Source organism: Nipponia nippon, unplaced genomic scaffold (assembly GCF_047370975.1).
Source record: "Nipponia nippon isolate SJK-2023a ecotype South Korea unplaced genomic scaffold, ASM4737097v1 scaffold_4, whole genome shotgun sequence".
Classification (NCBI taxonomy): domain Eukaryota; kingdom Metazoa; phylum Chordata; class Aves; order Pelecaniformes; family Threskiornithidae; genus Nipponia; species Nipponia nippon.
This window is the reverse complement of record NW_028262358.1, coordinates 2,959,990-2,985,000: the sequence shown is the minus strand read 5'-3', so window position 1 is coordinate 2,985,000 and position 25,011 is coordinate 2,959,990. Positions and strand designations below refer to the sequence as shown.

Sequence of the window (25,011 nt, the reverse complement as noted above, 5' to 3'; positions counted from 1 at the left end):
AAGTATTTATTTTTTAAAGCAAAAAAATCTATTCGCTTACGTATATGAAAACCCACTACAATAAAAAATTAAGCAACTACTGAGCCGAGGCACTAGTTTGTGTCATTTACCTCTCAGCTGTGGTGAGCTGGACCAAAACCTAGCCTGAAGATTTTTAAATGGCTGATGACTATTGAAGAATGCGAATTTCTTCTTTGGCTGACAAAATATTTGAACACGTTATGCCTCCCTGTGTGCTGTGTATCTCCCCTTGCACTCTTGTGAGACACGGTTATTCTAAGAAGGTTACGTAGGTTACGCTAGGTTTTTCTGCCTGCGCTGATTCCCAATCCTGGAAGTTAGGCCGCCACATGGTCTCAAACGGCCGTGGTAACAAATTTGTGGTTTGTCATTAGGGGTAGGTCTGTTAAGATTTCAAGTGGCTTCTTTTTGAAATCCACCTAAGCGTTTGGATGACTAAAGGCCGTGGCGTATATTTGCAGTATTCCAGCCCTTTGGCAGCGCGTGCGGTACCTGCGATTGCAGACGGTGATTTAGACCCGAAGGCTGTTTTAAGCAGCGATTTGGTCACTCTCTGATCCAGTCACAGTGGCTGAGCTTCCCCTGACGGTGTCGGTGCAAACTCTCGGGCTTTGGGAGCACTGAAGCACCTTCTCTGTTGTTAATGCCTGTCACATATTAATCGATGCAGAAGAGACTTGTCTCCTTAGCCCCGTTAGGCTGTGAGTTTTCAGCTCTGTGTGAAGTAGCACAGGCAAGGTACATGATGAGATGCAAACAGGGGAAAAAGTGCTTTTACTGACGTTCGCAGAAGCAAGCTAAACACCTGTGAGAAGCTGGTGCTTCAGGGACACCCACGTTTGCAAATTGTTCATGGGTATCTTGGAGATAGCACTTCTGTACTTGTAGAGTGATTAGTTACCTCTTCAGCACTGGCAAAGCTTGTGGATGATGAGCTCTGCCTTCACCTGCAGGTGTTGCCATGGCAAGGGACTATAGAAGTACATTCAGGCAACAAAAAACAAAAAAGGGATAAAGCAAAAATGAGAAATGGGGAAGCAATGGGAGCAGGAGAAGACAATAAGAATATCACACTGAACTGGTGCTTTCCCGGTGAGAGCTGACATTGTTTGCGGCTGCCTCCCGTCTCGCGTAGCATTGTCAGGTGCTGGCAGGGAGCTTGTGACCACAGCACTGGGAAGCCTCCTATCAGTCTGCTGGCTTGCACTTGTGCTGCTGTGGTGCAAATGTGGTCCAGCTTGAGGGAATCAGGCCATCCCTGTGGTATCTTTCTGGGACAGATCAGCTTGCAGTCTAAAACCTCGATTCAGCGTATGATTAACTTAAGCATTTAAGGAGTCCCATTCATTTTGGAGTGCTTTAAAAAGGGTCAGAGCCTAACTACGCCGATCTTATTCTGGTCCTGATTTCCAAGTGTTCAAAACGAGAATAGCAGTTTTGTTCCTCTCCATCCATGTCTTCCTTTTCATCCTCCTTGAGTAAACCTTTTCTGTGTGTTTGTTTCCCTGTAAGTGTGAATATCTGACTTGAGCATGTGTGCATGTGTATGCATCTGAGCTACTTTGTAAAGAAAAGCTAGATCTAGATGATGTGTTGGCATCTAGTTTTTAATGTAGTTACTCCCTGTTCATTCTTCTGTTTGTCAGAGTGAGTCCCATAGCTGAGGACCTGCTGCTGTGATATTTTCTTTTCTACTCGTCCCTCATACTCACTTTTCTCCAGAAAAGTAAGTAATCTTAGAGGGAAATATTCTCTCTCGCAGCCTAACTATATGCTGGGTGAGGCCCCATTTCCTTCATACTTCAGTTTTCTCGAGAAGGAAATGCAGGTGTGTGGAAGGAAAGAGCTGCGGTATGCTGCGGCCAGTCTCCCATCCAGGCAGTTTTGGCAGCAGGACTGTGGCACCTCCCCTTGCAGGCTAGGTATTGTCTCTGCTGGTGAAGGCCGGTCTCATGGACTATGGTTGGCCTCTCCCAGGATAAAGATGTTCATATACGCCAAGTTTAGCGGGGGGAAAGTCAGTACAGAAATAAGAGTGCTCAGTGTGTGCTCCTCAGGGTGTTAACATCTGTGATATATATGCTTGCCCTCGTTCAGTGAGTGCGGCTTCATTCCTAATTAAGAATTGCAGTAATCAGCCAAGAGGCTTATTGTGTGAAGTCGAGGAGCCAAAATTATTTGTGAATTCAGTTCAGATTCAATGGATTTTTTTTTTTCACCCACCCTAGAAATGTTTCCTTTCTACATTTTGCAACAAAGTGCTTTCATTTTGTAACAAATCTAATTTCCTTCTTAGAGTGTGAAATGGTAATTTTGTTTTGCTGCAAAGACTATTCTTGGGTTGATCCAAGCCACTAGTATTGTTGTGAGGTTTTTTGAAGTTTGGTTGTCAGCTTGAAAAAATTAACTATTTGCATAGTTGGTTACATGAGACAGATCAACAGCTCTGGAACCATATCTGAGATCAGGGGCTCTGCCAAGAAACAGGATCAACTGACGAGACTGGACAGCCTCCCTGCATCTATTTTGCCATGGGCAAAATGACGTATCCAATATGTTCCTTGCAAAGCTTTGTCTTTGCTGGGTATGGGGTAAGAAAGGGTACATCTGAGGTAATGTTTTGCTGTTTTGTTTAGGACTAGTTTATAATTACTCTTATCACTTTTCTAAGTACTACTTCTATAACTTTTACAGCTACTTCAGTTCCACTTGTATTTTATGGGTCAACAAATTTTCTGAATTCCGGCACAATGGGATTTTTTGTGTCTGGGGCCTCAGAGATGTGTCTGAGCCAGTGCCCCTAAATAACATGTTGCTGGAGGATTAGATGTTGTGTGCAACCTAGAAATGAAAGCAATCGTGGCCTCTTTAGGAGATATTAACCCATCAGGAATCCTATTCCAAACAAATATGATTTATAAAGTGTTGTTAGATTCCTGCTACAGCGTCATTCGGCAACTCAATTAGAAATGCAAAAAAATGCTGTTTGAAAGCCCATTGTGGTCAATGAAAAGACACCATCAGTGTCCATGGTGTGTTAGACCAAACTCTGTGGAAATGAGCCCGCTATCAAGGGGTGACCTTCTTCACTGAACTGCAGGAAAAATGCACTATCTTAGCTTCAAACCCAGGGGAATGTGGTGTGATTCCAGTGAGTGTGTGGTGTTGTATTTACACCAGTGCATTTTGTACCTAAAGGGAAGTCTTCACTGTAGTTCAGCCATTGACTTTACACTAGAGTTTGGATTTAACCCTTAACCTTCTGTGGCATCATTCAACTTGATTAAATAAGAGACCTTAGGCTGTTTTCTTGCCTTTCCAATGCCCAAAATGGGCACTGTGGTTTATGCCTAAGGTTTCTGAACTCCTGCTGTGGGCTATTATGGCATGGTCATCTTTGTGCAGGAATCCTTTATATGTAGCATGTTCATCTTTATCATCTCAATACGCATGCACGTGTGTGTATGTGTCTATATGTATTCTTGGAGGTGCATCGGCTTTTTTTCCTTTTTGCCCAGTAATCTGGAATTACTCTCTCAAGCTTTCTGTAAGGTTGAGTCACTTTGTGCTTCTCATCTGGGCTTGTCAAATTTGTTATAGAAATAGATAGTACTTGGCCGATTTTACACTCCTTTTAGCTTTGTTTCTACTACTTGCAAGTGCTCTCAAATGCGTGTCCACTAAAAGGTCCTTCCTAGTTTAGATCTCTGTTGATAGCATCTTGCAATTTCATGATAATTTTTGAAGCCTGGGTGATGCTGCACACAATAGTGTTTATTCTTAAGTTTCCTATGTGGATTCTACAGTCTGCTGACGAGCGCCGAGCCAGAGCTACAGCTGCAAAATGGTTTGCAAGTATAACAATTATAAGTATTTCCTTTTGATTCTTAACATTGTCTGTGCTATGTGAGCCCAGACAGTAATGGTTTCAGCTACATGAGGGCTCCACGAACATGTAATAGTAGATGCCAGCGTAGAAGGATAATTCTCAGCTTGCTTGTGCGTTTTGCATTTTAGGCCCTTTATGCGTTTTTGGGTTAAACAATGATACCTACCTACGTAGCAATGTTATCTCTCCCATGGGCTTTTTTTTATACTGGCAATTTGGGGGGAGGAGATATTTCCAAAGGTCATCATGCAAGCTAATAAACTATTTTAAATGAGATGATGTTGAACAGCTCTGTTAAAATCCACTTCTGTCCTTATATTTGTTGTGTCTCGAACCAAGTCATTGTACAATATTTCTATTCCGAGATGCCTCCAAACAGATAGCTCCTGTCCTCTTTGCATTTTTGTTTTTCTCTATATGTGCCTGCATATATTTGTGTACTGTTTTGCCAAAAATAACACATCTATTCAAGATGGAAGCTTATTTTACCTGCCTGACACCTCGCCCTTCGTGCTGGTTATCTATATATCATTCCGCACTTGCCGCCTTCATGTATTGCACACAAATGTGGTCTCTGCCATTTGCTTACCCTTGCATTCTCTCTGCATGCCTTGGTATGCCTTTTAATTAGATGCACTTCTGTTCTTTCATTGCTTGTTAAGCCTTTCTTTTGAGAAGCAGTTTGCCTTAGCCCTGCAAACACCCTCTGTTTTTTCCAAAGTCAAGTCCATTTCCCTCAGTAACCTTGATTTCACCAGCTATCAGTTATACCACAAATAATTCAGCCTCTAATTAGTCCATCTGTTAACTATTCAAGTACAAATGACTTATCTTTATTATGTAACATAATGGTCAGTCTTCTTACCTGCAAGTGATATTTTGGTATGAAAAATATGGTTTTCTACTTATGACATTCCCATGTTGCCAATGTGCCCCCTATGGAATATATTGCAGATTACATGGTTTTATAGTCTGTGCCAAGGAAAGTGATAAGGATTTCACCCTCTCTGGTTTTTTGGTTTTTTGTTTTTTTTTTTTTTTTCTGCAATTGTTGTTGCTTCCAAGAAAGTGCAGAGGCTTTGTAGTTACCCCCTCCTTTGCCAGATTTTCTTCAACTTAGAGAGGTTGATGCTAACAAATTTTTTTTGGGGGGGGGGGGGGGGAATTTACCTCTGATAAAAAAGGCAGAATAATTTTGACCTTAATTTCCTAATGCCAGTTGTATAGGACAAGGTTAGATTTCTGTCACATCATGAGAGTCAGTATAAATCAACCACATGAAATATCTAACCTGTATTTTCTGATATGGTATAGTTGAGAACTTTTCATCCATTCAAGATTATCACAGTCTAGAGGACTAAACTTTATTGGCCATTGACAGTGCTGTGACAAATGTTCAAGTTTCTAAATTAATTTTCATATTTTTTTTTGTTTCTGTTTTTCTACAATATTTGTCATTTTTGGAAAAAAAAATGCGTGTTGTGGAAGGTTGCATTTGAGATTTGGCTTCCTTGGAACACAAGAGTGAGTACAGATAAATGCAAACCATAGCAGCATTAGTAGACTTGTAGCTATTGTACGTGTGCTCACAAGGGTTTATAAGAGTTCAGCGTATTTTGACGCAGAAGAACTATCATATGCTTGATAGTTTGTTATTATTACACTCTCCCCACAAAATGGGGAAAACGTATCTAGAGCCAGAAGAAAGTTCTCCTTTTGCATTTCGTTAAAGACTGCAGTCCTGAAAAGATATCTTGTACAATTTTATTTTCATGGGCTCAGAACCGGGCTGAAACCGCATGTCATTGAAGGTCTCATGTTTTCTCAACTTGGGGAGAGATTTCAAGCAACTCGGTTAGCAGTAATAGGTTTCTTAGAAACTGGACAAGAATCCTTTGAATTTTACTTATATAAAACCTCCATTGCAAATGTAATTTCTTACAAGGCTGTCACCTACCTTACAAACTGTAAGATTATACCCTCCATGCAGAATTTCACACGTCTATTTTTAATGTTGTCCTCCGAGTTCCATGTAGCCTTCTTACGAACTAGCCAACGATTACAGCAACATGTTGTTCAATGTTATCTCTAAATCTCCTTTATTCCTTCCACAATTTAGTGAGTCCCAAAAGTTCTTTGATGGGACAGAGAAGAATTAATGCCAAAGTTGAATGAGTTACAGCCGCTACCACCTAATTAAAATGATTTTGTGCCAGTTGCTTTTGTTGGGTAGGATCCACACATAATATAATTTTAATCCTGTTTATATACACTCCTGGGACAGATTTGAGATCAGCGTTGCCATTTAAGTGAGGTTAATCAAGCATACTGTATGCAGCTTTTGTTTCTCTATTGTGTGTGAAAGGTGACTACAGCTGATGGGATCCTGACTGGCCGTTCCCTGCGAAAACCACTACTTTCTTGTTAACAGAGTGTCTGATCATTAACCTAACCCCAGCCCCGGTGACTCGTTCTGCCTGGTCCTTGGAACTGTACAGCTGTTGTTATTCGCAGAGGAGCTTATAGTTATGAACTGGGTCGTACTGGCAGCGGATACGTGACTGTACACGGGGTAGAAAACAAGTGAAAAATAATTACATCTTCCCTAAAAACAAACACCATTTTTTGTATTCTTGGTGCGTTTTATGTATATATAAAGGACATTATGGCAAAATGAAAAAGACCCTCATAAAAATCCTTCTTGAAAAGTATTGTTGCTGACAGCCGTGACCTCTGTGAGTCTGCATGTTTACCCATAATTCATAATTAACAAAGACATTAGAACTGCCACTAGAGGATTCTGGGCTTTATTTCTTTCTAACTGGGCAGTACTAATGCTGGAAGTGCTCCCAATTCAGTGATTTAACATTTCAGGAAATCTTGGAGAGGCAGCAGAAGCCTCCTTATATAGTTCATACTCTGGGACTGTGGTTATACAGATATGGCTGAGATAATTATTCAGCTCTTGTTATTGCTGTAGTTCTGCACCTGATCCCTGAGCCATTAGAGCACTCTGCAGGTTATTACAACTATCAAACATCAAGGTCTCTTTTCTAGTCTCTCGACTATGTGGTTATCATTTTACTTCTTTTAAATCCTCCATCTGCGGAGAAAGCTTCTATGCTCTAACTTGGAGATCTGTTAACGCTTTTTTTTTTTTAATGACTTCCCAAATGAGGCCCTTTTCTTACTAGCACATTAACATAAAAATATAAACTTAGAGTTTCTCCACTTGCGTTGGTTTTGTTTTGTCCCTCTTGTTGATTTCTTCTTTGAGACACCGTGCATCTACAATTTCATCCGTGTAGAGAATGAGCACAGAGAGGTGGGGGTCTTCAGAACCATGAAAACCCACAAAATCTCCCCAGGACGGTATCGTTTCTGCTGGTGGGTTAAGTTAGTGTAGATTTTTAGTCGATACACTTCTTTGCTTTACATACATTTTTACCTCATTGCTGCTTTTCAAGCTGGACAAAAATTGAATGAAAATGGAATGGTACCTTTAAATGAGGCTTTGACTCTCACTGTACTTAAAGATTCGTTACTTGGTGTGCTGTAGGTGGGTAGTCCTCAGCATTTAAGATGGGGAAGCTTGTTGGAAGAAATCTTTGCTGTATGTGATAATATCAGTCTATCGTCACCTGGCTTTCACTGATTACCTAAAAACAAAACCAAAAATATGATCAAAATCTTGTGGGTCTGAATATCCTAGTCCTTCTTTTAGGTATTCGGGGTGCAGGCATTCACTTGGATGATGATATTTAAGATTATTTTGTAAAGTAAGAGCCTAGAGCAGACCTCTGTGGGCTGCCTCATAAGGGAAAACAAGGAGCTAATGCTGCTTTATGCACTAGGGAGCTCAGCTTTTTGAAATCTGTCTTGCATTATATCAACAAAACACCTGCAAAAGGCATTCCATCAGCACCAGGCAAACTGATGAGGGATCTAATCCACCAAGAGTCAGGGGCAGTCGCAAACAGTATGGCAAAAGGAGGAAACATATGGTTGCCTTACTTAATATTGCTGTACTGTCATCCCGCAACATATTCCCCTAAATGGGCATTAGCTTTATTGGTAGATCAGAAGCATGTGGAGTGCAGGATAAAATAAAAACATCGTATATGTTGGGGGTTTATTTTTTTAAACACAATGTGTAATTTAACAGATATATAATTTATGTTAGAGGAATAAATGTACAATGCATATTACACTATTTTTAAAATCATAGATATTAGTGAGTGTCTCAGGAAAGCTATGGTTTTATGTAATGAAAGCAGAGGGTAATTATGCTTTGACTTGTGCTTCGCTTGTTCTCCGGTTATTCTTATGTATTTCTACTGTCTCCTCTGCATGGCCTTGCATGAGAATAGCACTTTTACACCAACTCTTTGTTAAGGTCTCTCAGCAGCAAAATTTAATATTTTGGCTTAAAAAACCACACCGTTTCCCAATTGGGAGTGTTATTTTTTATTATGTGACACTAAAATAAAGAGAATTTACCCATAAGTTGTTGGGGGGGGAGTTGAATATTCTTTTATATGGGGATAACTCTCTGAAATATATAGAGACACATAAAGTAAGGATGTATCTGACCAGTGGAACTGGTTAAAAATGGTGAAAATATGTGCATTTTAAGATTTGAATGACCCATTAATGTTTTTCCTACACTTTTGGGAGCTACAAGAACAGGCAACTTTTAAACCTTTTTTTTAATTAGTCCATTGATTAAGCTTTAAAATTACTGTGACTGATTAATTGTAAAAGCACGTTGTTTGCGCACACAACTCCGACCAGCTACGTTGCAGGCCTGAATAGCCTTTCAACTTAAGTAGTTATGTTAAAAAAAAATTGTAAGCATCCTTATCTTTCAGGTGGCTAAAGCACTCTCTTGTGTTGATCCTAGGACCTACATGTGCACATAAAAAATACTTTTTTTTTTTTAATTCTCCTGTTGTATATTTACAACACTTCACAGAATTCCCCACTAACATTGTTGATGAAAGCACACAGCTAGGGAAATAAAGATAATTTACTTAGCTGAATATTACTGGCTTTCTTAAAGATAGATTAATTAGGAAGTAGTATCAAAACAATTTAGAGCAGAAAGAAAAGGCGTTGGGAACAGCACTGAGAAGATAAGTGGTGTCACCCTTAATATAGAGTCCTGTTGTTCTACATAGCTTTCTCTTGTTAAAAACCAATGTGTGGTTGCCGCTTTAAAGCTGTAGTCTTACAATTTCATGCTTATGTGCAAAAACTTGTACTTGCATCCTGTTGGATTTAGGACAGATATAAAAATTTACTTTGGCCTTAGGATGAAATAATAAGCACCTGTTTTTTGTTAATCCCTGTCTTTAAATGATAATAACTAGATTTATGATATTTATTAGCTTATAACTTGCTTTGGAATGTGAAACCACATCAATCAGAAAATGGGTCATGAACTGATTTTCAGGCATTTAATATTATAGTATAAGTAGAGCCTTGTTATGATGCTTCTCATAAAAAGTGAATAATGGGAAATTGATATAAATGGTTAATTATGCATTATGCATTTTTATTTTGTTTCAGGACCACTGCAGTAACATAAGCCTTCTTGCTTCCCTGTGCCATCATCACTTCATCGTGTTTGGAGGCACGTGCTGCTGTGAATGACACCGTGTGGAGCTCCGGTACCTTTGGAACAAAGGTGACTTCACTTTAATGTTTTTTCTTTTCAAGACAGAAATGTATACTGTGTTTATTCTGTGCCAGGGAGCAGCGGTGGTGGGCTGCTCCAGGCCAGCCAGGAGCTGAGGGTGACAGCAAGGCTGGTAGGGGCAGTGGTCTCACGGATAAAGGGCACAGTCCTGCAGCACCAGAGCAAGCCAAGGTCAGCTCTGGCCTGGTGACAGGAAAAGGTCATGTCCAGTGATGGTAAGCAGGGTTAACACCAGATCACCAGACAAATCCACAGCAAAGTGGCCAGGCTGAGGTCAAGCCTGGAAGGCAAGTTAGTTCAGGATCACCTGAACCACCTGTGGTATAGCTGAGGTGAGGACTGAGGGGAAGATCTGGACCTCCTGATCACAGATGCAGCTCCTACAAATATAGCAAAGAGGAGGAGGCCCTGCCAAGGCTTCTCACAGCTCTTCCTCACACTGCTCTTTTTACAGCAGTCTGATCCAAGGTTACATAGCTGCAGCATATCTGAGATGGCCTCGAACGTAGGCAGCCAAATCTGGGTGTGCATGAAAGTATGGCATTACACGATTGGTCTTTTGGATAAATGGGACAGTTCAGGAAACCAAGAATTTATTCTTTGTTTGTAGTCCCTAAGCCTTACACGGAACTGCTGAACTTCAGGTTAAAGCTAAATTGCATTCCTTAAGTTTCAAAGTGTTTTTGTGGACTTAGCCACACTGGCCCCTCTAGAGCCAGTGGGAAATGACCAACTAAATCCTTTTTAATGTCTGAGAAACGTAATGCTTTGGAAAAACTGCTGACTAGCATGTTTTCCAGGACTCAGCGCTGCCTAGATAGATACCATACACTGAAAGGAAAAATACACGTGTACTGTTCACGGATGTTTGATAGGACTATATCCTGTGTTATTCAGAATTCTCATCAGCTTTCCTGTGAGTTGTACTCTTGATTGCCAGATTAAGCTTGTTTTTTCTCAGTTCAACAAAGTAACAAGTTTTAAAAACCTAGCGGTAAAAGATGTCTACCTGATTACATGGAAACTCTCAAGAGACCCATCTTGCTGGTAGTTTCACCAATTGATGAGTGTGTGAACGCTTGCAAAATCAGAGTGCAGGGGAAATGTCTCAAGCTATCAAGCCAAAGTTAAGAGAATATGTAACAAAACAATGCTTATATGTATTTATCCTTCCACGTATCCCCACTATAGTTCTGGGGTTGGACCCATATTTTCATAGGGGACTGCAATTAGCAATGTTCTGCGTTGTCTTCTGGTACAGAAGAGCTGGCAGCAGGGGATTCTTCCAAACTGGAATGGATATGGTGGCAAAGGACGGGGCTGGAGGCTGGGAAAGGGATCAGGAGTGGATGGGTGTTTCCTGGGGAGCTGAAACTGCAAACTGTCTACCTCTTCTGCCAAAATAATGTTGCCTTGGGATTGAGCGTCCTGCTGTGGTGCATTTCTCCTTGGTGACAAAAAGGAGTGTCACTTCTTTAATAAAAGGCTGAGTTGAGCACTCAACAAATTATTAACATGCAAATAACTGGGAAAGAGGTCTAATTTTTAGGTAATGCAAAGCCACCGCTACTACAGGGAAGAGAAATCTCAGCTGACATACACTGGCATGTACACCACAAAACCAAAATGAAAAACTTGGCCGCATCCTTAGCTTGCTCCACTGCAACTGTCATTGCAGCAAATATTTTATGTAAACTAACCCTCTGCTTGGAGACTTCTTGGGTAATTAGGTGGTAGGAGATGGTGCTTCAGTTCTTGTTGATTTCTATTGCAGTTATACCTTAATGTCCATTGCTTTTCTCACCTTTCCGATGGATTAGGAACATCATCTCTTTTTTTTGCCCCACAGAAAATATATTTTAAAGTAGTATCTTAAAATGAGGTTAGACTTTACTTTGTATTCTTACATAGTAGTCGTTTGGTAATGTCAAAAGTCTCTATTCCGTTCTCTGTTTTAATGCATGCATGTCACTAGTGGTTAGGTGTGCAGTGATATATCCTTTTCCATTTCAAAAGCATTGATCTAAGTCTCCTTCACTGAGAGGGATTTTTTTTTTCTTCTTTTTTTTCCTTCCTTAAATAAATCTTAGCGAAACAATGTAACATTTCAGGTCAGTCCTGTAGGACCACTCTGGTCTCGGGGTAACCGCTGCTGCAGAGCATGGAAACTTGCTGGCACGGTATTGCAAAGTGACTCTGCAGGGGCTGGATGACTTCCAGCCAGCAATGAACCACAGCCAAGAAATGCCAATATGGATAATGCAAACAAGAGAGATTTGGGGCACATTTCGATTTAACCATCTGATTTAATTGACAGAATAAATGCACCTGTCATCGGGTAATATTCTTGTGATTAGTTTTGGCTGTGCTGATGAAACGATGTTAAAAGAATGTCAGAACAACCTGTCCTGGGACTCCTACAGGCAGTTTCAAGCTAAGGAAGGTCAGTTTTCAGCTAGATAAAAGATTCAGAATTACCTCTTCTTTCTTTCCTCTTTTGTGATTGCATGTGTCTTTTACTGAGACACAGAACAATTTCTCTTGCATATTTTCCCTCCGCAGCCCTTGTTATGGGTCCTCAGGTCTGAACAGGCACACTTAAGTGAAACGATAGCCTGTTCTTATACGGGCTTTGTTAAGGCCGTTCGGTATTTGGAAGGAGTTGCATTCACAAGGTCACCGTTTGCCCATTTGTACATTGTCATTCAGAATTGGTGGCCTTCCGGGAAATGGCAGCTCGTTTAAGAGCCAAGCTGTGGTGTGCACCAGAGCCTTTTGCCTCCGTAAGTAGCCGGCTATTAAGAAAAAGAGATTGGCATTTGCAGCCCTGGGGCTATACCCACCTCATGTAATCTCCTGTACCAGGAAGGAGGAGTTTGTTCTGAATAACGAGTGTGCCAGGACCTCCTCTTAGCTAGGACAGGTGCCATTTATTGAGCCGTTTCAGTGGATGTACAGGTAAGAGATGGGTTAATCAAACTTTTGTTTATTGTTACTGCATGCGATGGGGTGCCTGTACGTGCAAACTGTGGATAAGGCCCATTTTGCATGTACATGATGGGGAAAAACTCTTGGTCCGAAATGGTAAATTGGCAAGCTGGACAAAGATTTGGAGAAGACAGATGAAGATTTCCATTTTATGGGGGAACTGTTCTACTGGAGGGTAAAGGGTCCTAAGGAGGAATTACACCTCCTCCATGAATAGTGTAATAGGAATGACACCTCCTCCGTAGTACCTGCTGCACTGACTCATGTGTCCCTGTTGCATGAAGTGGTTGTGGCCACATGGCTGCACATCCCTTAGTACAGATGGAGCTGCATCTGTCCCTGTTTCAAAGGGGGAAATTGAGGACAAGGCAATTTAATGACTTGCCAGAGGTCACAGCTAAGGTCTGTGACAGCACAGGGAATGAATCTAAATTCTTTCAGGCCCAGGGCCTTATCCACAAGACAACACTTCTGTTAATAAAAAAGAAATAACAGTAATATTTTTTTTTCAGCACCACACTTCTAGTGGTGTTTAATCTTCATTTTGGCGTACTTAAAAGCTTCACTTCGATATTTATTGGTTTTAAGCAGGGATGTTAATATACTGAGAAAGGAACCTGAATGACAAACCTTCTTGTTGAAAACCCGAATGTACGGTTAGGCCAGCCTCCTCCATGAGCAGTTAGCACAGGCAACCCCAAACTGCTCCAGTGAAGTCAGATGCTTGGACACCTGCATTTGGGGAAAGGTTAGTTCAAACTCCTGCATCTGCTGCACACTAAGATGGCTGAAGTAGCAGTGCCAGACAGGGATTTTGCCTAGACAAATTCAACATTTGAATATGTTTATGTGCCGAAGTATAATTTGTGAAAAAACAAATTGCTTCTGATTGACAAGTTACACATGTAGGAGGGGAAAATGTAAGCTAACTTTTTCATGAACTGGATTGCAGAAAGTGGAACAAAATGTAAAGTATCTTTGTTTTGACTAAAGTAAAATAATTTTTAAGTCCACATGAATGAGATTGAAGAGAAAGTGGTGAAACTTGGCCTGTGTAGAGATACTGCAAAGATTTAGATGCCATGAAATTCCATTTAAGTTCCATGTTGCGTGGGGTTTGAGGCTGCACTGGTTTATTGCACAGGTGTAAATTTCACCCTGAGAGCAGAATTGCTGTACAAGTGCTCTTGAAGGTATTATTTTTTTTCTTTGTCAATTTTCGAAGCATAAACATACGTTAGCTTCCAGATAGCACTGAAGTACTGCTTAAGTTACACACAGTTAACCATGAAATTTGGGGTTGCACACAGTTTCACTCTCACCGTTTAAATACGGTTTTGATTTCAACCCATTTACACACTACATAATGAAACAAGTCCGTTAATGACCAGACACTAGAGTGCTCTGTCTGCTGATACCAGTGGGAATGCTGTGTGGGGTGCAGGTAGCGTGTGGTACTTGGTGCTGGGTTAGTAATATCACGGACAGAAATTACTTTTGATGATGAGTGTTGTTAAAAATAATTTCTAAATTCCATTTGTAAGCCTCTGTTAAAGGAATCTGTTTTCCGTAGTAAATGTCTACAAATGCTACGCTGACGTAACAAATGTTAAAGCAATATGTATTTATGTCTTTGATAAGGTTTAGTCCAAACGGGTACGCAGTGGCTCCTGCGTGTTCCTAGCAAGTCATGCAGCAACAGGCCTGGGCCACGGGGAAGGTCCTAGCTTAGGTTAGACGTGAGCATTTGTGCTCCCCTGCGCAGTTTTGTTCCCATTGGCGGCAACGTGAAAACTCCTTGTGTTATGCATCACCAGTGTGAAGATACCATTTTTTCAGGAATCATTTTTATTTTTGGTCAATGCCAGTGCTCCATCAAACATATGCAAATTTCTCCTTTCAGGAAGCTTGTTTTAACTCTTCATTTTCCGTGACACTGCCTTCCATTGTATGTCCACTTACAGAGGACTGGAAATATTCAACTTGAGAGAGATTTTCTTCTAATTTACATGAGGAGAATCTTTATCAGGTGTAATTGCATTGATTTCAGGGAGAGTATGTAAGGCAGGGGCTCTAAGACTTCAAAAAAACTCAGAAAAATGGGTCTGTGCATATTTTAGATTTAAGTTTGTCAGATTAAACACATTAAAATTCTATGAGAGAAGAAACACTAAAATATCACTGCAAAATGAATTCAGCAGATTGTGCCATGGACAAGGCTCACAGGAAGAGAGGGGAGAAACCAAAAACAAGTTTGAAGCTTCCATGTGGTTGGAAGTGTGGCTGTTTAACTCTTTCACCTTGAACTTTGAAAATAAATTTCTAGGTTACCATGAAAAATGAGGAGGCTGAGGAATATAGGGCATCATTTAGAAATATGTTCTAGCTTGCAAACATGGCAAGATTTTTTTTTTTTTCAGTAGTCTTGGAGGGACTTGGCATTAAAGAGAGAAGAATACCTTAATTTGGTTGTGAAAGTAAAACTCTTCAGCAACTAAAATGCAAATGATTTTTCTAGTTCCTCTCTGTCTGGTTTTTGACATTCTACAAATAATAAACTGAAGCTTTCATGAAAAAGTTCTATTCCTGCTACCGTCCCCGGCTTTAAGTTTCAGCTAACTCTTGAGTAGACGCGTGTCCTAGGTAACAGCAGCTTTCCTAAAGCTTTTAAGCACTCTTGAAGCAAGTGTTACAAGCATCATTAGAGCAAAGTGTTTCTGGGTGATGGATGTGGGGCAGGATCACTTCCCTCGATTGGTTTCTTTTGCTTCCCCTAATTCTGCTTCAACTTGCCTATGGGTGTGAACAACTCGCTTGCTTTGGCTCCCAAAAGTGCAGTGCCGCTCAGGAGCCGGTGGAGAGGAGGAAATCGGCTCAGCGGGTGTGCGGACGTGGTGCTGAGTTGGTCTGTGAGGGTGAAGCAGTTGTATTGCTACCGGTTCACACGTGGAAGAGCATCGAAGAGCATCACCTTCCCACGGCCGGTGGCAGGGGAAGGCTCTGAGGCAACCTGGGAAGCTGGAAGAACCTTTTGCTTCTGGAGAGAAAAATGGAGAATTTGGAGAAAGAAGAGTTGAAGCAATACTTATGCTATTCAATTTGGTTTCTACATAGGGTATTGGAAAAACAAAGTGACTTTTGATCCCCAAAACCAAAGTATAGCATAGAGTAAATGGGTTCAAATTCTATTAAGTTAATGAGCAATTCTCCTGCTGTCCTGGGGGTGGCTTTGGCACTGAGTCTTAATATTAATTCCCAGTTTCCATACAGCTATCCCACTGCATCATTAAATCTCACAGGAAATGCAAATACAAGTTGCCTGTCATTTATCAATGAAAATATTGTTTAACATTTGCAGTGTATACACAACCCATTATAAAACTCAGTGGTGCATGCTCAGAAGCAAAATGTATTACTGTAGATATCAGTAGATAACTATTTATAATTAATCCTGTAGGAATAGCAGTTCTAACAGTAAGAAACATCTAAACTAAATGGAGGGTGAAAATGCCTTAAGTTATTTCCATGGCTGTTTAGGCTACTGGTTTGGTCATTTCAGGGTCAGCCTTCATTCAGACAGCAATAGAAGTGAGCCAGAATTCATTGCCCAGCAAACAGTAAATACTCAGAGAAGGGATGAGTCGTCTTCCATGATCTAGTTTTTGGTATGCTGAATGAAAAAATGTTTTGTTTAGGTTTGAGTGACTGTACAGATACAGCAGCTTTTGTTGCAGTATACCCTGTGGTCGAAAGAGCCTGGGTGAGTTTCAGTTTAATGCTAAACCAGCCCTGCAGAGGTGCCTGTCACAGGTGTTTCAATCAGTTCTTCCAAAGAAAGAATTTTTAATTCTCCTTAATATTCACATCATCAATTGGGGAGAACCCTCATTTCCGTCTATTAGCATGGCTTCCACCTGTAGGACATGAAAAATTATCTGAATTGAGTTCATAAGCGATCTTCCTGAGAAATGACTGCATAATCGATTTTTAGCTGGAGAAAACCTTACATTAATGACATTACTGGTCATTCCGCCTCTAATACTTACACTGTCACCTCTACTTCTGTCTCTTCCGATGGTCTCGAAGACAGCCCATTTTCTCCCCTTCTCAGCGTACATATGTAAAGACACAGGCCTTTTGCACCTGCTTCCTGATGACTGAGAATTTCCCAGACAGAGCTAAGTGACCTTTCTTAAAAGTATGGGGTGGTTCTTAGAAGTAAAATGTGTCAAATGGAAATTATTACACTCAAACTACAGTCATATATTACTGCATGTGAGACTGGGGCAGGATCTGTTCTGGCAGCCCTGGGGCCAGGAGGGTTCTGAGGGGCTGCTGCAGTCATACTGTCTCGAAGCTGGTCTGAGCCCTGGCAGCCAACCCCCCCGAGGGGCGACATGCTCAGGGCTAGATCACATTGTAGATATGTAACGTACATCTATTATATATATGGTTGAGTTGTTGGTTTGGTTTTGGTTTTTTGAAAAGGAGTTTTTTCTAGGCTAATTTGCTTCCTGGCCATTTGTTGTTGATTTTTCAGACTTACATTTCTCTCTGCCATTCTCTCTCTCTTAATGTAAATAATAGTTCTTCAATTTAAACTTGAAACGTACAATGGATGTGACCACTTTTGCAGTCAGTCTCTGGCGTGTTAAGACAAAACTCCAGGCTTAGCCTAAAAGCCTTTCAGCCATAGAGGGAAAACCACAAATGAGAAGTGAGTTAAGGTCTTAGGCATCTCTATGGATGCATTGGAAAACATTAGAATAACAGTAAACTTACAAAGATGGCAAAATGACTTGTTTACAGCGTTGTAAAGATCTGTCCCATTGCTGACCCGTATTGGACAGCTTCAGAAAGGCTGTTCCTCCATGCAGTATTTGAGTCGTGCAGAGGTGGTCACTGCATTGACTGCGTGTACGGCCTCTAACACTCTCTTCTTCGCTAGCAGAGAGCACTTGCGAGCCAAGCTGAAGTTCACGCAGTCTTAGACCGTTAGTAGAAACCCCTCAGTCTCTCGATCCTTCAAGGTGGACACAACATGAATTGGCATTCAAAATTTGCTGCCACTTCTGTGTGCATTGGAGCGTATGAGAAACCCTTAAATTGTATCATTCTTACACCTTCAAGTACCATGTGTGTCAACAATATCAGCTGCTGTGTGGCTGGATCTCTGTCTTATCTTTCATCCTTTGCTAGTGAGAATGATTCAGGTGCCTAAACATCTGCAAGGAATGACATGCAGTACAAAACGTGGCCTATGGATGACCTACCAGTGGCAACTTGTGGCAGACCTGACCTGCTTGGGAGTCCAGAATGACCCCAGATGATGTGTTGGGGACCTGAATCCTGTGTGGTATGTCGATTATGTGGAAGTTTATCTTAAATACGTCCCAACAACTCAAAGCTGTGCTCAAAATTCAATACTGCATTGATGAAGTAGACTTATGTGCATTAACTGCTCAAGTTAGTTATGTGTTTTAAAAATACAGAATCCTAATAATTATTAATATGCTACCGTAAGAACTCATATTTCAGGCTGAATATACCAAACCACGGTAAAATTATGGGCAGAAAAATAGTTTTGCACACATTTGTTAGGACAGCATTGAAGAAAGATGATGCACTGCATTCAGTGGACATTTGTCCTTGACGGAAGCTTACAGTTTGAAAAAAATATGTGAAGAAATTATTTAAACAAAAAGAAAATAATTCGGGTGAGGAGTGATCCAGTGAAAGATATTGTCTAAGTGGGGTTTTTTTATGATGGTAACAGTTAAAAAAAAAAAATCTAACCGTAGCTCTGCAAAACCAGAATTCGGTCTTTGGCGTACTGCTTTCAGAAAGCAGTAACAGGACAAATTATCATCCTTTAATGTTTCTAAAAATAGCACAAAATCTTTTTTAAATAGCACTTTGGAATTTTTATCATAAAAACCCAACTGTGGAGGAAAAATCTGAATGTCTACATTGTTTTCGAATCAGGACAGTATGTTTTTCTTAAGCTCCTTATTGTTTGTATGTGTCGAGAAGGAAAACGATCGGGCAATATAGGGTTTCTTGTTAACATGAACCACTTACAGCTGTTTGTGGCTCATGATGCTGCTATTTGCAGAGGCAAGATCCAACTCCTGCAGTTGCACAGGTATTTGGGTGAAAGAACTGGTCTGTACGTTAGTGCTTCACCCCTTTCTTCGTTTACTGATGACTAATGAGACCTCTAGTTTTCCTTCATAAGGGATCTTTCCCTTTCACACATATGTTTAAGACAGATTCATCAATAGGGATGCAGGGCATGGCTAAATGTAAGGCAGAATAGACTTTCTTTTCATAGATGTTTTCAGCCATCTGCCATATTCTTAATGCATGGAAGGTTTAATATTTCAGCAAGTTTATTTGCTTCAAATGTTAATCTAAGCGCTGCTGTTACATGTTTTAGGACTTAGTTTTGAATTCAGAAAATCTATTAGCTCAATGAACATACATTTAGATTGGCAGTGTTGTGTATGAAATAGAGCATTACAACAATTTTATTCTATTGTCCTTTATAACGGGCTTTTTGTTGGACTATTCCTACATAAACAGATGTCCAAGACAATTTTGTGTTGCAGTTACCTATGCACTATCTCAGATTTTATTTATAAAATCCTTTGCGCATCTGTGTTACGTTTCTGCATGACCACCGTTCTCTCCTTTTGTACAGGCTCTGCTGTACAGAGGTTTGACCAAACACCTTTGGTAGGGGGAAGTTGTAGTAATAGTCGTCATCTTGGTGGCACGAAGTCACTGCTCCCCATCAGCACTGATTTTAAATCTTGCTCTGCTACTGCAACGAGAGAACGATGATAACCTCTAATAATAAATACTACGCTTTCCCCCCACTTCTATCTGAGTGCAAGCTGGGCAAACGGTTAATTTAAAAAACAACATATTAACTTCTTACGTGTTTGAAATACGTGGAGGTTTGAAGTAAGAAATGACTGATTATTCAAAGTGGGAAACTACAAGAAAAGAAACTGTCTTGGAAATCCCTAAAAACTTGCCCAACTGATGTTTGGTGTGCACCAGCCATTCCTACTCTCCTCTAGAGAACCTTGCCAAAACTTAACATCTGTCCAAATCGCATACAGCATCCTGGGAAAGATTCCTTCCTGGTTTATTTTTGAACTGGCAAACTTTTCTAGAAAATGCTAAAATTTGAATGCACAAACATAGCCTATATGTGCTCACCCTCATTTAAAGCAGATTGTCCTCCTTCAGAAGCTCCAATAGCTAAATGCAGGAATTTGGGCTGGGGGGGGGGAAATACTGGTACAACATTTTTACTTTGGCAAAAATAATAATAACAATAAAAGTCTTTCTAATTCTTAAAACCGTATTGAAAGAAAAATACTTCCTAATAATAGAAACAGTTTTACATGAGCTATACCTGATGTAATTTTGGAAAAATATAACAAGCAGCACTCATGATTTCCTCCCCCCCTGCAACAGCAATCAACTAACTGATCCCACTCAACAGCCTAAAACACACATTAAACCTATTTGTTTCCACAGCTCAGAAACAGCAACAAGAACAATTTATATGACTGAGTTAATATATATGGTTCCATTATAGTTTTGGTGCCCTGAAAGATGGCACACAGGGGCTTTGTATGACCTTTCCTTTAATGTTCGAGTAGTTTTGAAGTGCCATTAAAGAGGTGATCAGTGGTAATTGTCTTAAGGATGCCACCCACCCTTCTAATAAAGATGTTCCCTGAAACCTGACCTCAAGGTCTGATTTGATTTTTTTAAAAAGGTGTTGCCAGATAAGCAAAGCATGTGAGTTATCTGCTTTACACAAAAAAACAAAACAACAACAAAAAACCCACAAACCCCAATCCACACCCACACCCACACCCCCCCCCCCAAAAAAAAGTGATTAATTCTGTTGTAATTCAGATCTCATGATATCAAGAAAACAGAATATCTCATTTTGGAATCAGCTTCCATGGTTACAAATGCTCTAAACTGATACTGAGGATAGACCAAACATCTAGTTAATGTTACACCCATCATCATACAATTAACATTTTTCTGATATTATTAGTATAACTCTTAAATATTTTTTCCTATTTCTGTCATTCATATTAAATTATGTTCTCACTTCTCTGCCTTTAGTATCTAACTTTGTACTCTGAAAACAATTTATGATGCCAGCAGAGCAAAGCTGATGGGTCTGTGTGCGGGACAGACTCTGCAGCATTCATGTCAATTATACTATATTAGGGCTTGCCATTAATTTTGTCTTCCAACTTCATGAAACACTAGAAGGCAGATTCATCTTTCCCCTGATGTAATTGTATTGATTTCAGTGGTGCTATTACCAAGGGAAACAGCAATAACTGGCAGGAGATTCTGGCCCCAGAGTTTTGCCAGCCTGAACTTTGTTCAGAAGAGTTGCTGAACATGACTGTTATTGTTTGTTTACTTACAGACATTTTCTTCCTGTGATCACAGTGTTCTGTGGCTTTCCTACCTGCGATCATTAGGCAAATTGCGTAATCCTGTTTGACATTAGTTTTCATAATTTAGCATTTGGTTCCAGAACGACAATCTAATTTTGTCAGAAAATCTTTGTTATATTGTACAAGCCATTTATATTCCAAGCTTTTTGCTTATTAGACTACCTCAGATGTGACATGCCTTCCTCTTTCATATAATCCTGTTACGAATACTCTCTACATCTAACCTACTTTCTCATACAAGTTATTTGGATCCCAAGAAGAAATTTGTTATGAGGGAGATGAGCTGTACTGGCATCTCATTGTTCAGTTTCATCCATGATTTGCACTGTTCTTAACAGAATTCTGCTATTTGTATTATCAAGAACTAGTTTATTTGGTTTAGAATAACTGCGTAATTATGACTGAGGTGCTCCGATAATATAATTTTTTTTCTGTTTGCTGTTGTATTAGTTGAGTTGGTGGTGAAGTATGATTTCTGCTCAGGTTTTTCTGGTATAGGATGAATGTCTCCAGCTGCAGCTACTCATTTACAGATTCGCTTACTAGTACTGTAAACGGCGCGTAAGGTTGACTTGCAGTATCCATTTTGTCAAGAAATACAATAACAGATATTGTTATATTGGAAAAAGTGATCTGCAAGTGTGCAGGCGGACTTATCAGTGATTTGAATAAGAAGGAATAATGATTATTTTTATGGGTTTATAGCTCTAGGCACTTTATAAATACAGAAACTAGATGTTTCCTCTAAAGACTGTAAGCTGCTGCCCTCTTGTTTTGAATTTGTGGTCATTCTAGGTAGATAGAATCAGTCCAGCGTTACTGTGCTTTCTCCATCTGCAGGCATGTTTGTGGGTGGGATCTGTAGTAACCCAAGTGCTTGGTGCAGTAGTGTCAAATCCTCTTTTTTTTTTGGGGGGTGGGGGGGAGGGCAGACAGGATACACCTGATTTTTTGTTCCCCCGCTGCCTTGTGGTGAAATAAGTGACTTTTGTAGCATCGAGAAATCTTGTATTAAAGTGCGTGGAAAAATGCAGTGTTGTAAAATACACACATCCAGAATTGCTAGTGAAATTACGCACATTGGTTTGCCACCGCTACAGATTTACTCTCATTTAAAATACAAGTAATCCTTTGAATATTGAGAGCTGTTACGACGTGTTGAGGAACTGTGAGAAGGTGTCAGCACTCAGTTAGTAATTGGAAGGTGTGGGCAGGTTCTCGTTTTCTATCTGTGCAGACCACTATAAATTGAGCTATTAAGACACAAACAAAAAAAAACCCCCAAACCGGTCAAGCAGATTTCAGGGAATGCTGGCGTAGAAAAATGGTGCCAGTATCAAGCATTTCATTGCAAACTGTAGCCTTTGCAGTGCAAAAGGGGGGGAAAAAAAAAGTAAAACTAACAAAAACCGTGCAACCATCTAATAAAAGTGAAGATAGAAAAAATTGCTTGAACGTAGAGTCAAAACACCAGGTAAGAGGCAGAAACACAAACAGACAAAAATGTTACAAATTCCATACCACATCTGAGATGAGATTATAGTGTCAGGACAATGGAATCATACACTGAAAATGGTGTTTAAACTGCATTCTAGAAACATTATTACTACACTGTAATGATATTTAACAGGAAAGTTTTTATTTTATTTTTGCACGTGTCCTAAGAGTGAGGTGAACGTATGTATCAAAAAGTGAAGACTGTATCTAAACATATGCTTTAAAAAAGATTTCAACGGCACCTATATTTTACAAAAAAAAAAATCACTGGTTCCTATTTTTTGAAAAATTGAATATTTAGTGTATGATAAATGCTAATATGACTTTTCATTTTTGCTAGCCCAGCTATATACTAACTGAAGAATTCATATAAATAGTTGAGGTGGATGGCCTGTGGATATTGTGGACAAATGAGCTTTCTTAAAATATCTCGTTGCCGCCATCAGTGATGCCTACTTAGAATAAACTGACCTCCAGGCTTCTAGCACTGCAACTGAAATGGATTTTTTTTTTTTAAATTTACTTTTAAGGGGAAAAAAACCAAATTTCAGTCTTCAGATCATTGTTATTACATGAGGAATGTTTGCTACATGAAATACACTCACAGATGTCCCTAAACATAAGCAGCCCATACTGTGTATACGAGATAAGTCATTATTTAGTTTCTCTCAGTTTTCACATTTAACCTGTTAGGAAAAAAAAATAAAAGATGCCAGAAAAGAAATCTCTTTCAAGGTTCAGGTGCTACAGCCCAAATGATCCTTTGTGCAGCTGCGACGCTAGTGCTGCTGTCTGACTCCTCAGCTCCCAAGGCTTTGGAAAGAAATGTAGCTGGCTTAATAAAAGCTTTGTGGCAAATTTACAGTTATGCATGATTTTAGAATTTCTTTTATTAGGAAGTTCACTTTATCTTGTCCAGGCCAGTGTGATATCCGACAGAGGTCGGAGACCTCGTGCAGCTCGCGACTCTAGAGATTGATGGCCAGGAAGGCATGGTTCTGCTCATCGTCTTCCCAGCAGTTCTTGTAATTTTATGCCAATCAAACACCCTTAAATAATTACACTAATTTCTTGGAGATACTTATGAAGTACTCTTCAGTACTAGTCAGGCACAGGTGATTACAGGGAAACGCAGAGCAAGTTAGTCTTTTGTCAGCAATAGTAAACGACTGCATTTTGTCTGGAGTCTCCGTGTTCTGGGGGTAGCTTTCACACATGCACCTAACTTTGTGAATGCTGAAAGTTTACAGAAGTTCACAGAGCAATCGGAAAGAGTGGTGGGAGCTGTTAAGCACAGACATCACCTTTGCCTCAGGAAATTCCTGAGCAGTAAATTCCTGGAGGCTGGGGGAAGATATTGGGGAAATAACCCCATACATCTGCCTCGTTCTCATGCTCTTCCTGAAGCTAACTCTAGTTAGCAACTGGCTATTTATGAGACTTGTGTGGATATACAAACACCGCGTCTGGGAGGACTCAAAAAAGGATAGCAGATGCAGACACGTTATTCTTTGCTTAAACTATAGCCGTAACCATAGCTGGTCCCATTTTCCCCATAGGCATTAGTCTTCTATTCAGTCTGCATCATGGGAGGTAATGGATGCAGTGATGGAGAACAGAGCTTTTACACAAAAGACACCGACTCATAGTCTTATCTCTGGGCTCTCTTTTCAGGTTTCTTTTGGATTCTGTGAAGTTTATTAGCTATTAATTTCTATTTTACATAATTTTATTTCTTCTTAGAGCTGCTTAAAGGTATAAAGGTGGGAATATTTTTCATTTAGTGCATTAAACTCAAGTTCTACATAATCACTTCAAAGGAGAAATTGAACAAGGTTGTATTACTAAGCAAGAAATCAAATTCAGATAGACATAAATCTAGAGGGGAAAAAATTAACCAGCAAACCTAAATGGATTTGTTCTTTATGTGAGTTTACTAGGAATCAAATGTATAACCCCTTATGCAAGTTCTGTGAGAAAAGGAGGAGAGGATCAACTCCCAAAACTTTACACTGGCATCTGTGGGCGAGACTCTGCACTAGATCAGTAACAATGAATTAACCAGTTGTGTAGTGACTATTCACCCTGACCTACAGCTAAAACTGGAGCTAATCCTTAATTAGAGCTTTTCAAAAGTAGAAAAAAAACCTTGTTTGTTTTTGAAACAAAGATTTTCTTAGTTCTGCACTTTCTGGTTTCCAAAGAGGAGTGGAGGGTAGGAATGCTGAAAAAACAGTAGAAAATACTAACTTTATGGAAATAGATTTTGGATTGCGTTAAAAGTCCTTTTCTTTCTGGATTTTCAGCCCAGATTTACAGGCATCCAAATGTTTCCAACTCTGTAGATAAATACCTGTGTGTGTGAGAAGTACTTGGTGTTTTCCTGATTAGAATTAACTGCTGACCTT

The 25,011-nt window shown here is 39.9% G+C and overlaps 1 long non-coding RNA gene across 2 annotated transcripts in view; it reads left to right on the top strand.

Annotated features, from left to right (window-relative positions):
* Positions 1-25,011, top strand: part of LOC148053064 (uncharacterized) — a 169,128-nt gene that overhangs the window by 66,808 nt on the left and 77,309 nt on the right. For both annotated transcript variants that reach the window (XR_015708564.1, XR_015708563.1), the window contains exon 2: positions 9,482-9,599. This is a non-coding gene — a long non-coding RNA (uncharacterized LOC148053064). The remainder of the gene's footprint in view (positions 1-9,481; positions 9,600-25,011) is intronic.